Source organism: Cyprinus carpio, chromosome A1 (assembly GCF_018340385.1).
Source record: "Cyprinus carpio isolate SPL01 chromosome A1, ASM1834038v1, whole genome shotgun sequence".
In the NCBI taxonomy this organism is placed as follows: Eukaryota; Metazoa; Chordata; class Actinopteri; order Cypriniformes; family Cyprinidae; genus Cyprinus; species Cyprinus carpio.
The window spans coordinates 28,513,092-28,526,780 of NC_056572.1; positions in this window are offsets into that span (position 1 = coordinate 28,513,092).

Below are 13,689 nucleotides of genomic sequence, written 5' to 3' on the forward strand. Positions count from 1 at the left end.
AAACCACCCCTTTAAGCAATTTTAGGAAAGTACCAGTACTAGGTGGTACCTAGAGGTCAAAAGAAATCATGGGATAAACATACTAGAATCTTTTCAATAATTTTGAGAAAGTTATTATTTTGATATTCATTTCATATCACTTGGGAATCCAGTATCTTGGTCTAACATATTTCCTGTATGTCATTTTAACAGGATTTTTTGCAACTCTTACTGCAAAATGTGTCTTGACCACACAGATGCTCTTCAGACCAAGACACACTAGATTCATGATGGATTTATAAGTATTATTGACATTTCCTGAAGTAAAATTGTAATTGAAAACTGCAAATTTGACTATGAAGTTGACAAACATGAAGTGAGCCTTTATATCAGCAACACTTCGAAACAGCCATTCTTCTACACTTTTCTATTTGAGAGATCTGGTTTTTGACCAATAAGCTTCCAAACCCTTTTATATTTTAACAGAGTGATTGCTCTACATAGTTTTTGCTGTGGGCAGTAACAAGAAAAGGTTTGTGTAAAAATATCACCTCACACCTAATCTTGGCTTGCAAAAGCAAGCAGTAAGGGAAGTAGCGCCTTCTAACAACACTAGATGGTGATACTGCTTGTGTTATTCTACAACAGAAAAAAAAAAAAAGCAAAGTGTGCGTTCTCTATACACTGATGTGAAAACCACATGAATGACCAAAAAAGACATTGATAACTGAACAAAATAAAATAAAATTCCTAAAATTTCCAGTATTATAACTGGGATATGCCGGTATCAAATTTTCCTGTTGCGATTAATTGCTAATGCTTTTATCACGGTGTATGGTACTATCACAGTATTGAAATTTAGTTTAAAAGAAGTGGTCATAATACAGTATTAATTAAGGTTAAATATTTTTTTTCTTATAACAAAAATAACTGAACATTTAAATACAATAAAGCAATAACGAAAAATATATAAAGTTAAGTTTTACACAGATTAAAGTGCAAAAGATCTATAAAGACCCATAGGTATCCCTTTACAATAAGACCTCATTAGTTAATCTTAGTTAATGCATTAACATTCAAAATGAGCAATAGCTACATTTGCTACAGAAGTTATTAATCTTTGTTTAAAAATAAAAGTCTTAGTTCATGTTAGCTCATTAAATAACACCGTTGCAACTTTAGATTTTAACAACATGTTATTAAATATTGGAATACCTAAGATTAATGAATGTTCAGAAGAATTTTCCATTGGCAGTTTATGTTAACTAATGAATTAACTAATGAAGACCTAATGTAAAGTGTGAATGAACAATAAAGAATCAAAACACTTTCAAACAATATCTGGGGCATGTTGTAGTCCAGATTAAAATGAAGAAAAAAAGTTTGAAAATAAATAGCCTATTAAGTCTAAATATTTAAGTATTTGGCACTGTGATGAACACCAAATTGTTATTTCTTTATTTTTTATGAAACTTACCCACATAGAAGTGTTAAAAAAGAATGCATGAAGCTAGAATAAATTGTTTTTGTTTACAAGCAGATACCCTGTTCTTTCTTTGGATGTTTTGTATGTTCAGATATTCATATAACAAAATATATACAAATTAAAACCTAAAAAGGGGCATAGTAGTATACTTAAAGTATGATGTAAAAGTTCACTAAAAGAAAACTTATGAGTATATTTGCAGAATAAAACTACTAAACTAGTAGTTTACTAAGACTATACTTCAAAGTGTACAAAGTATTTAATACTTATACCTATAAGTTCACTTTTAGTATAATTGCAGTACAAACTACAAACATAGAGGTAAACTAGTTGTGTACTCAAAATACTCTGGGACGCTGCTGTTATACTTAAAGTATACTTAAAAGTATACTTTTATATACTAGAAAGTTGGCCAATTTAGTCCCAGGGAGTATTGAAATAGTACACGTACAAGTATACTACTAGAACACTGATATTTGTATACTTGCTACATAAAGTATACTTAAAGATATACTTGAACTTTACTTAAGTATACTTAATATAATAAACTTGAAGTATACTACTTTTTGGTAAGGGTATTCATTACTGTGATTTAGCGCATTACCCAAAACCGGCACATGTCTAATTATAACTGCCCAAAATGTACTGGCTCTACTGGTGTGAAGTCATGTGTTAAGAATGTTCTTGAGAAAAAGAAAGTGTATTACACAATAGACAGTAATGTCCTAACACCACAAGAAAATGAAAAGGTTTAGCACAGCAACTGAATGGATGAAATACAAATAAAAGCTAAAAAAAAACTTATTTTATTTTTATTTTCCCTGCGTTGACTTGTTTTACACGGGTTATTTTTTCTCACTCTCAGAAAAAAAGGTACAAAAGCTGTCACTGGGGTGGTACCTTTTCAAAAGGTACATGTTTGTACTTAAAGTGTCCATTTTGGTACCTTAAAGGTACATATTAGTACTTAAAAGTGTACAGAACCTAATAGGAACAGTGACAGCTTTTGAGAGTAAATTCTGTTTCTGAGAACGTTACAGTTCAGCTTTAGGACAGCTATTTAGAAAACATTTTTTTTTTTAAATCTGACTTATGAAATTTAATGCACATACAGTATGCAATACATTACATAATTAATTTTACTTTTTAATTTTGTCTAGATGTTTAATTTTATTTATAGTGCCTTGCTAAATAATTCATACCCCTTCATTTTTTTCACATTTTGTTATGTTGCTGCCTTATGTTAAAATGCTTTTTCCCCACATCAATCTACACTCCATACACCATAATGGCAAAGCAAAAAACAGGTTTTTAATATCTTTGCAAATTTATTCAAAATCAAAAACTTAAATGATTCCATTGCATAAGTATTCATACCCTTATCTGGGACAGCGGAAATTTAGCTCAGGAGCATTCATATCGCGTGGAGTTAACCTCTGGCAAATTCAACTGAATGGATATAATTTGGAAAGGGACACGTCTTAATTAATAAATGGTCTAACAGCTGAAAATGCATATCAGAGCAAAAACCAAGCCCTGAGGAAAAAAAACCTCTAAAAAGCTCTTTAGAGCTCAAAACCAGGACTGCATCAAGCCGTACATTTTGGGAAGAGTTCAGAAACAATTCTGCTGCACTGAAGGTTTGCAGAAGCATGTAATCTCCATTCCTCTTAGTGGAATAACCTGATGGTCACTCTAGTTGAGATATATGATCATATCTGTAGAAATCTACAGAAGGACAAACATCACTGCAACCCTCAACCAATTCGGTCTTTATGGCAGTGTGGCCAAATTCAGTCCTCTCCTCAGTGAAGACACATGAAAACTCACTTGGAATTGGCAAAAAACCACCTAAGGAAACCCTCAGATTGTGGGTAAAAAAGATTCTCTGGTCTGGTGAACCTCAATTCCAAGCATCATGTTTGGAGGAAAGCAGGCACTGCTCATCACCTGCAGAAAAGCTCAATGCACCAAAGTACTGAGATAGCCCTAGTGAAAACTCATTCAAGAGCATTCAGAACCTCAGACTGGGCAGAAGGTTCACCTTCCAACAGGACAATGACTTTAAGCACACAGCAAGAGTGGCTATAGACAACTCTGTGAATGTCCTTGAATGGCCCAGCCACAGCCTGAACTTGAACCCAATCAAACATTTCTGGAGAAACCTGAAAATGTCTGTCGCCCCTCATCCAAACTGACAGAGCTTGAGAGGTGAAGAGGTGAGGAGAAGAATGGCAGATAACTGCCAAATGCTGATGTTCAAAGCTTGTCGCATCATACCAAAAAGACTTGAGGCTATACAGGTGTTTCAACTAAGTACTGCGTTAAGGGTATGAATACTTATGCAATGTACTTATTTCATTTTTAAAAAATTGTTTTTTAATAAATTTATGAAGTTTGGACAGTTCTGTTTTTGCTTTGTCGTTATGGTGTGTAGAGTGTAGATTGATGTGGGGGGGGGGGGGGTTAAAATAGATTAACATAAGACAGTAACATAACAAAATGTTAAAAAAAATGAAGGGGTATGAAAAATTTAGCAAGGCACTGTAATTAAAAGATTTCTCAAAGACACATGAATACAGTGGCCCCAAATAGCACACTGTACATAAAAATGTGTCATTGCATTATATACAAAATAACAAACCAAGTGGCATCTGCAAACAAATGATGTTGGACCTTAAAAATAAGTTTATTGTGCATAATGTTTAATTAAAGTATTTATTGTCACAATATCATATAAACTAATATATTGTTTATTACAAAGCACTTTTCTAATGACAAAATAGCCATCCTTTCTACTTAAAAGTCCTTTGACGAACAGGTTTATCTCTTTTTAGGATGACTTTGAGAACTTCTTTAATGGAAAGAATGCAAGAAATTTAGTTCAACCAGATAAACCACTTACAGTTTGTCTGAAAGTCAGCAATAAGGATCATTCTCATTGGCTGTGCAGCTGCTTTACATGCTTGCACTACATGCTCACTGGCATGATGGACGCATGAATGGGGCGTAAGAGGTAACTGATAAACATGACAGGTAAGGAAATATCAAGCTGTGGTTTTCCCAGAGGTGATCAGAAGAATTTTTTTTCATAAGTGTCACTTGGCATGTTGAAACGGACTGGAAGATAAGACCAAAAAGTGATTTTTAAAGAAATCAGACCCAATATGAAACAAACTTCAAATGATCACACATCTGCTGAATCATCAAAAACTGATAATTTTCACAATATCACTTTCATTTCCAGCAGTACTATTGCCTCCTACTCTGAATCATCAAATAAACATCTATACTCACATCTCTATTATCTCTGGCAATAATGTACACATAATTATCAGCATCATCAACAACATGCATCAACTATTCTTGTTTGTCTACCACAGAACACACACACACACACACTTAGCCAAATAGACTTTTAATAAGAGCAAAAGAAGAAAATATTTCCATAATTTGTTTCTAAATACTAAATTGCTTACAGCTAAATAATATGTTAATTATATTCATTTTAGTCTCTGTAAACTCCATAGGGTCAATCCATGACATCTCAACCAGAGGTTCCAGGCTAAAAATTTAGATTATCTTTTTTTTTTTTTTTTTTTAAAAAGCCAAAATATTATATGTCACAGTTGTATATTTACAGAGTATGCCAGTATTTTGTGGAGGGTGTCAAAATGATAATTTTCACCTGAGATTTGCAGCCAGAGCAGTGGTAAAAAATAATTCTGTTGACTTTAGAAATCTTTGTTGCTTGCCAGTGTACCCTTTTCACAGACTGTGATGACGTGTTGTAAAAGTCATCAACATTGTAAATTATTTTTTATATTTTCATTTAAAAAAAAATATGAACATTTCTAACATTCCATTCTTACATTTCTCTACATTTCTTTAGGCCTTATGTAGCTCCACCCCTTTTCAGCGTTGAGCTGGCTGTCTTCTATCATCCTGTTTTTATGCCCTGTATGGTTCATTTCCAGAGATATAGGGCTTTCATGGCTCCATGAATAAACTGTTAAACCAAATGTTATTTTTCTATACTGCTGATACTTTTTCTTTTAAAGAGGAATACCAGTAATGTTTCTTTATCTTTTTTTCCCTCTATCAAAACAACAGTATGGAACATACCCATCTAAGTGCCAAACTATGCATGCCTGTAACTCAAGTCCCACAGTTTGCATGCACACATCTGATACATATCATGTTTAAAGAAGAATGTCTGAAAACAAATAAAAATAAAACTAGAAATATATATTATTTTTCTCTTTATTAAAACAATTGCATAGAACATCCCTGAGTGCTAAAAATATTCTTATTCCAAACTTTGCATGCCTGTAACTCAAAAAACATTACACATATATTAATATTCTTTTAGATTGTAGTTTCTAACAAATCTTTTTGGAATCTTGATTTTTAAGGCCCTATATAGATCAATCCCAGAGATTTACCCATTTCCAATGGTCAAAAACCAAATGTGGTTTTCTGTTTATCCAATCATGACTGCTGACACCCCAAATATGCAGATAAGAATGTTAACCCAGGGTTTAGGAATGTATAGTGTGACATGTCAGATTATGAATACTCAGTACTGATGGTAAACACTGGGTAAAGTATGAAACAAAATAAAAACTCACAAATGCCCTTAGAAGGTATGAACCTGTTTCAAACATGTAGCCACTTTACGATACTGCATATTTGAACTCTTGGTAGCTTCAGAAGCAGTTAAAATGAACACAATCTCTTCTTCCAAATATCCCTGAAGCTGATTCAAATATACATAGAATCTTATGAATACATTACTGAGAAGCTGATGTCCCTCAGCTCGACAATTTAAATGTTTTTTTATTTATTTTGTCACTCAGACAGGTGTGTTCTATGAATGTTTTTGATAGAAGGGAGCAGGATGCATTTTTAGTTTCAATAGTATTTGTTCTTCAGACATTCTAGAAGTATCAGCTGTATGCAAAGTAAAATTTAACAATTTGAGCTGCATTGAGATCCATCCTCATATCTACAAAATTGAACCATAATTGTATGTACTCAGAGTACTCATTAATATTCATGCATGACATTTAACATTTTTTGTTTCATTGGTGTTTAAGTTCTTTTTTTTTTCTTTATTAAACTCTATATTTGTTTTTTTTTTTTCTGCCTGGTAAATTTCTGAAATGTTGTTGATTTGACATGGAATGACCCCAGTCAGACCAGTTTCAGTTCAACTTGACCTGACAATGTCATTTATTACCTTAGTTCTTGACAAGTATTTGTCTGTCAACAACCTAAGTATTTAACAGCTGATTCTTTCCACTTGAGTACAGAGCAAAGTTTAAAGTCCACTCTTATTCTTTCCATTTTTCTAAAATATTGCTGACCTTTAAGGTCTGCTACCTTCAACAAATATTATCTGTGACAAGTCTTTTTCTGACAGAAGTTTCAAGACTCTCTTTGACTTAGATGTGATAGCTTGGTGACATTTAAAATAAATAATTAAATAAAATAAATATCACAAATGTGCAAGTTTTACAAGTAGAACAGGTTTTACAAGTAGTAGATTTTATTGCATTAATTATTTGAATTGATTGCTTGGCAAGATATTTAAGACAATCAAGATTATATAATAATCTTTTGGAGACAGATGGCACCAAAGTTTACCTGCAAATATAATTTTCCAAACTGAAGTTTTTATTATTATTATTATTTTTATTCATTAGTAATTGGGTTTGAAATATTGACTTCAGCATTGCAGAAATATCACATCAGCATTCACCCCACATATTTTTCAGGTTTGCCTCATTATAATTTGGCCATTTCTCTCAAGACATAATCAAGTCCAATGAAGGGAAGTTGGGTGTGAACCCATGCACAGTTTTATGAAACAAAAGGTGAATCAAAATACAAAGACTTGGCTTGACGTGAACTCGACTATGAACATAAACTCACCAGCAGTGGAATACACAACCAAAGCTAGACAAGGAGCAAAGGAAACATGAGGGCTATATATACAAAGAGACTAATGACAAACAAGGAACACCTTAAACAAACAAGACACTGAACCAATCAGAAAACAGAACAGAACCACCTGATCAAAACAACAAATGAGAACTAGACACATGGGGGCCATTCTTTGTGTTGCTGGATTTGATTGTTGATGATTTGGCATGATTTTGGATTGTTTGGTTCTTCGAAGCTCATCCTGGGTCCATAAGCTTAAACAGGTCCATAAGCTTAAACCTGCTAAGGAGCATGCTTATTTCATGTAAACAGGATAAGATTGCATCTTTTTAATCAGAATTGATACTTAAAATCTGTCCCAGCCACCGCTATTTTATTACAAGTGATCCAGGGACAATAATTTAAAATAATAATCATTTAAAAATGTATTTAAAGATAATATAATAATGTTGTGTAGTCTTTAATACTATAGAGACAGCAAGTTTTACTCACTGAAAGATTTATTTGTCATAATTACTTTATAATTGTATTTAAGTCTTACACACATTCTGTACAGATAATGTAGAGTCCTGCATTAATTTGAGTGAAGACAGCTATTATAGGAGTGGCTTGATGGAGCGCAGGAGATGCAGATAACATGATCTTGACCCTTAAGAAACTTTAATTAATGCTTTCACATAACAAATCTGTTCAAATATAAAATTTAATGAATTGCTAATAACTACATTGAAATAAAAATGTAAAGCCTGTACAAATATTAGAAATCGTGAGTATAAATAATTGGGAAACATTTAAAAAAAATAAAAATAAAAACAATGCACATTTCATTTATCTTATTATAACATTTATGTAGTTTTGTTTGCTTGGCTGTTTCCTTATAAAAGTCCAGAAATTTTTAAAGTTTTTCATCAGGTGTCTTTTTTAATTATATGATGTCATTACGTTGCCGTCTTGCCACCAGCCAATTGCTACATTGCTGATCGTGGTTTCGAATATCGATACATAACCCCTTTTAAACCAACCCATGAACGCGCAATTATCTTAAAAAACTCAATCCAGCCATACTAATCATCAACAACAGGTGCGTTCGAAGAACCGAATTAGCCAGATCCCGAATGGTGAGATGAAATCATCCTGGATGTGACATTTCATCTCAGATGTAATAAGCGATTTACGAAGAACGGGCCCATGGTGTGCTTCTCAAACAGAAGGCAGCATCCTTTCTAGTTCATTCCTTTGGAGGCTTGAAGGCTAGAGTCCTCCTGGGCATTAAACGAATGAGACAGTCTAGATAGAAAGTGCACTTGGCTCATCACGTATGTTCCCACCCTCACCGTCATGGCACAAAAATACTAATAAAACTTAATTTTGGAAAAATACATTGTGTTATAAATCTTCTACTTCTATTAAATCTTTCTGTTAATGCAATACAATGAATCACAGCCGTCTACAGTCTCCTAATGGCTTACATTATTGGAAGTTTTCTGTTAAGTGAGTAATTTACACCTAAACAAAAGATAACAACTATGCTTTCATGTCTGAAACATTATTTTGGTCTTAATTTTCATAATAAATTCAGACATGCTCAGCACTGACTTGTTTTCCATCAGTATATTTTTGTGAATTGGAATGTGTACAAAGTATTGTGCATGCTATGCATCCTTCAAATTCAGCTGAATGAAGGACACGAAATGAAGGCTGCCTTCCAAGGATCCTTCCGATTGAGACGACCTTCGGCGACATTTGATTTTTTTGAGCCTTTGTAGGATGCAGCATTTCATTTGACAAGCACCCAATGACATCATGTAGCACATGGAAAGAACATGAAAAGACATGAAAACAAGAACATGAAATTAAACCAGAAACAGATGTGACACAAGAGCAAAGAAGACTCATGCCATAGATGCCATTAAGTTTTTTTTATTATAATTTGTATTATAATCTGAATAATCTGTCAAAGGGTCATATTTTAAAATACAGCAAAGTGTTCCTAAATGCAGAAAAACCAGTCCACAATGGTGGCACTAAAGCTATTTAGTCCAGGAAGAGCTGCTTTTGTATTTACATGTGCATTTTTTGTCTGAAAAGTATGAAAATGACATGCTTGAATTACTTTCAGTTTATGAATCTTTTGTGCATTACATAATTCTAGGCCAAGTCTGCAAATAATATATTTGCATAAACAGTGTTGAAAATATATTTGCCTGACTGCTTCTGTTTTTGTGTATATTTCATTCTAAGTAATTTTGGATCTTCAAATGAAATGCAAAATAAAATAAAGGCAAGCAAAAATGAACACCCATTAGAAAAACTAATTACCCCCATCAGGTTGTGCCACGTATAGCAGCAATAACTGCAACCTAATGATTCTGATAAGGTCCAGCCACAGCATCTCAATTGGGTTTAAGTCAGGACTTTGACTAGCCCGCTGCAATTGTTCCTTTTTGTCTCCCTTTTTGAGCCATTCAAAGTTGGTATTTCTCCTATATGAATAAGAAGCATGCCCACACCAGCACACTGTTCTTACCATGCTTGACCATAGGTATGATGTTCTTTTCATGGAATTTGGTGTTTGGCTAACGCCAGATGTAACAGGACCCTTTCGACTCATCAGTCCATAAAACATTCTACCAAATAGTTTGAGGATCACTAAGGTGTGTTTTGGCAAAATTCAGATAAGCCTTAGTGTTCTTCAAGCCCTACCACTCTTGCCCCATTTCTAATTAGAATGCTTAATTTTTAATAGTTCAGTGATTTACTTATGAACTGTGTTTAAAGGGGTCATATGATGCAATTTCAAGTTTTCCTTTCTCTTTGGAGTGTTACAAGCTCTTGGTGAATAAAGAAGATCTGTAAAGTTGCAAAGACTAACGTCTCAAACCCAAAGAGATATTCTTTATAAAAGTTAAGACTCAACCACACCCCCCTAAAACGGCACATTCTAACACACCCCCACATGTCTACGTCACTATGTGGGAAGATTTGCATTACATCGCCCAAATGTGCACGCAAAGAAAGAAGGCGTAACCTTTGATTCTCACAGTTGCCGCTGGCACCATGTTGTGGAGATGCTGTTTCGTTGTGAAAGCGAAACTACTTTGTTTGGCTTTCCAAAAGAGGACACAACTAGAAATCAGTGGTTAAGTTGTTTACAACACTGTTTCAGAACAGTTCAACCCAAATATTTAGTGTGCAGCACATTTTATGGAGGACTGTTTCCTGATCCTGGGAGAGAAGACTACAATGCTGGAGCTTCTGACTCACAGTCTGTAAGTACGTTTACATATGTAAGGATTTGCGACTGATGATTCAAACACGACTTTTGAGCAGTGTAGAGTAGCGGTTCTCAATTCCAGAACGTAAGTGCCCTGTGAAGTGGACATCACAGGATATTCTACCATGATTCCAGTTCGAAACAAAGGAATATGTTCCATTCAAAGTGCATTGAAGTGTGTGAGACGTGAATTTAAATTGTATTTATTTACAGAGGTATATGTTGTCACACTTATCCATGTGTGAAGACGTTGTGCAGAGCAAATCTGTCAATGAATGTTCCGAAGTGAGGTACACTTCAACAGATTTCCCCTGCTCAGGGAGTAGGGAGCAATGAACACTGTGTAGGGACCATGTCAATGAGAACACAGTTCATGCACAGAGCTCACTTGTAACGAGCTGATTATCTGAATCAGGTGTGTTAACAAAGAGAGACGTGTAAAATATGCAGAGCTGGGGGGAGAGAGGACTGGAATTGAGAACCGCTGGTGTAGAGTATAGCGCTTGTTTGTCGTTTCTCCTATCACAAATGCAAACATGGTTTTATGTTTACGTGGTGCGGCACGATGCAACGCAACACATAAAAACACAGTATAAGTCATTATAATCCGTAATTATGTCCCCACTGAATGCAAAAAATGGCTCGTTTGTAATGGGATTTATTGTTTTTGTCTTGTCACGCCAGTGTTCTGACTGGGACACGCATCACAGTATGGCAAGAGTCGTAACATTTCCGTCACACACTTGAGGCATTCGGCCAATCACAAACCACTGGATAGCTGGCCAATCAGAGCACACCTCGCTATTCAGAACGATGAGTTTTATAAAAAAACGACGTGTTTCAGAAATGTGGGACATAGAGGAGAAACAATAATGTACAGTATGTGGGAAATAATGTGTTTTTTTAACCCTAAACCGCATAAACACATTTAATTATACCAAATACACAAAATAATGTTCTTTTTAGCAACATCAAATGACCCCTTTTAATAGTAAATTGTTGTACATAATGAAGAACAGAAATCAAATGAAGAGCTGAATTCAAATTATTTTTTGAGAATGGTTTTAAAGCTCTTCAAAATATATTTGTAATGACTACTTTTTGTGCAGTGTTTTCCAACTGTACTTAGTTTACCCTACTTTTAGGTTGCCACTATGCATTAAGTCTGAAACTGCTCCTTTTCATAGTTTGAATGCAACTTACCATGCAACGTCTTTGTCCACAAAATATTTGTTTGCCTGTGTCAGAAGTAAACAAGTCTGAACAAAGGCCACTGAAGTGAATACACTCAAAGGCCCTGTCCCAAATGGCACACTCCAGACTTGTGGACTTCCTCAGAGTCCACACTTTGGTGACATCATGTAGTGCAGACCTATAGGGCCCTTGGCGCGAGTCCACGAGGGCGCATTGAGAGGTATTTTTGGGACAGACTCGATCGTCACACCGGAAATAACGGTCTGGTTGTTTTTTGACGGGGAATATGCTGCCTATATTCCATTTGAGCTAAGATTACAATTTTTACGCATAATAAACATGTGTGTAAGTTTCAGATGAATTTACAGGTTTAAATATGAATACTAGGTTTACATATGACTCAGTAAAGCCCTGACATTCGGTTCTATTTATTTAATGAATTATAATGCAATCGTATTATTCAATGCACTATTATTATGTTTGAGATATCAACCACAGGTCGATGACCATAATGTTTGTATAAACTGTAGGTAACAACTGGTAAAATGTACACCTAGGTCATAAAAACCGTAATGATACCTACACTTAAATATTTTCTTCTCAGCCATGTCATCAATTGCTCTTGAGCAAAATCTCCTCCCATCCGTTGTCTGATTGGCATTTCGCAAGGATTCCTGGGTAGTTAAAGTGTGCGGAGCCTGCATCTATGCGGGCTTCGTGAAAGACCGCTTCAAGGGTACAAAGGGGACGCTGCTGAGCACACTTCAGAGCGTTAAAATGCTGAATGGGACGGCCTACTGACTCGTAGACTCGGCGAGCACGTGCAATTTAAGTCCACGAGACCGAAAAGTCCACATGAAGTGCGCCATTTGGGACAGGGCCAAAGGCAAGAAAAAGTCTGTCTGCATTTAAACTATGTAAAAAAACCAGCTTGTCTGTTGCTCCTCGGGGAAGGTTAAGCAAAAAAGATCAAATTGTAGACCTGCATATTAGAAAACAGAAGTTCAGCAGACTATTTCCAACCATGTTGGAAATAGATTCACCAGGCTCAATTTGTGAAATGGTTCAGTGAGCATGAGAAATAATTTTCACACATGAAGTGCACCACAGTTTAACCCTACTGAAAGTCTTTAGGATGTACTGGAGACAACTTTACACAGTGGTTTGATTCTCCTATTGTCAATACAAGATCTCTGCCACAAATGTATGCAGCTCTTGATGAAAATAAATGTTGTGATTTTGTATTCTGTTGTTGAATGACACAAGGAAAGCATAATATAATCAAAGCTAAAGGCAGTCCAACAAAATATTAGACTGTGCAACTTTTTTTGGACATGCAGTGTAAAGTTGACTCCAAGACATCCCAAAGATTTTCAGTGGGGCTTAGGTCAGGACTCTGTGGTGGCCAATCTTTCACAGAGTGAATTTTTTTATAGTCATGCTGGAATGGTACATCTTCTGACATTTTTTTTTTGTGTGTGTTTTTGACACTTGTTTTTTTTTTGGCCAGGCAGTATATTATACTCTTTTAAAACAAAATTTTCCCCCACATAACAAGAATGCTGTTTCCGCATAACAAGAATGCTATGTAAAATATTCTTGATCGCTTCTGCCACTTTTGTTTAATGTTTTCTGTAAATGGCTGCACAAAGCTATCCTCATAAAGCACATATTTAACCATGTTCTCATTCAAAACACACATGTATTCATTCTAATTCAAGCTAATATAAGCAAGCTAATATATTTGTGCCTCAAGACAAAACTCACAATGTACAACTTTTCTATCTGAACACCTATGGTAATAATA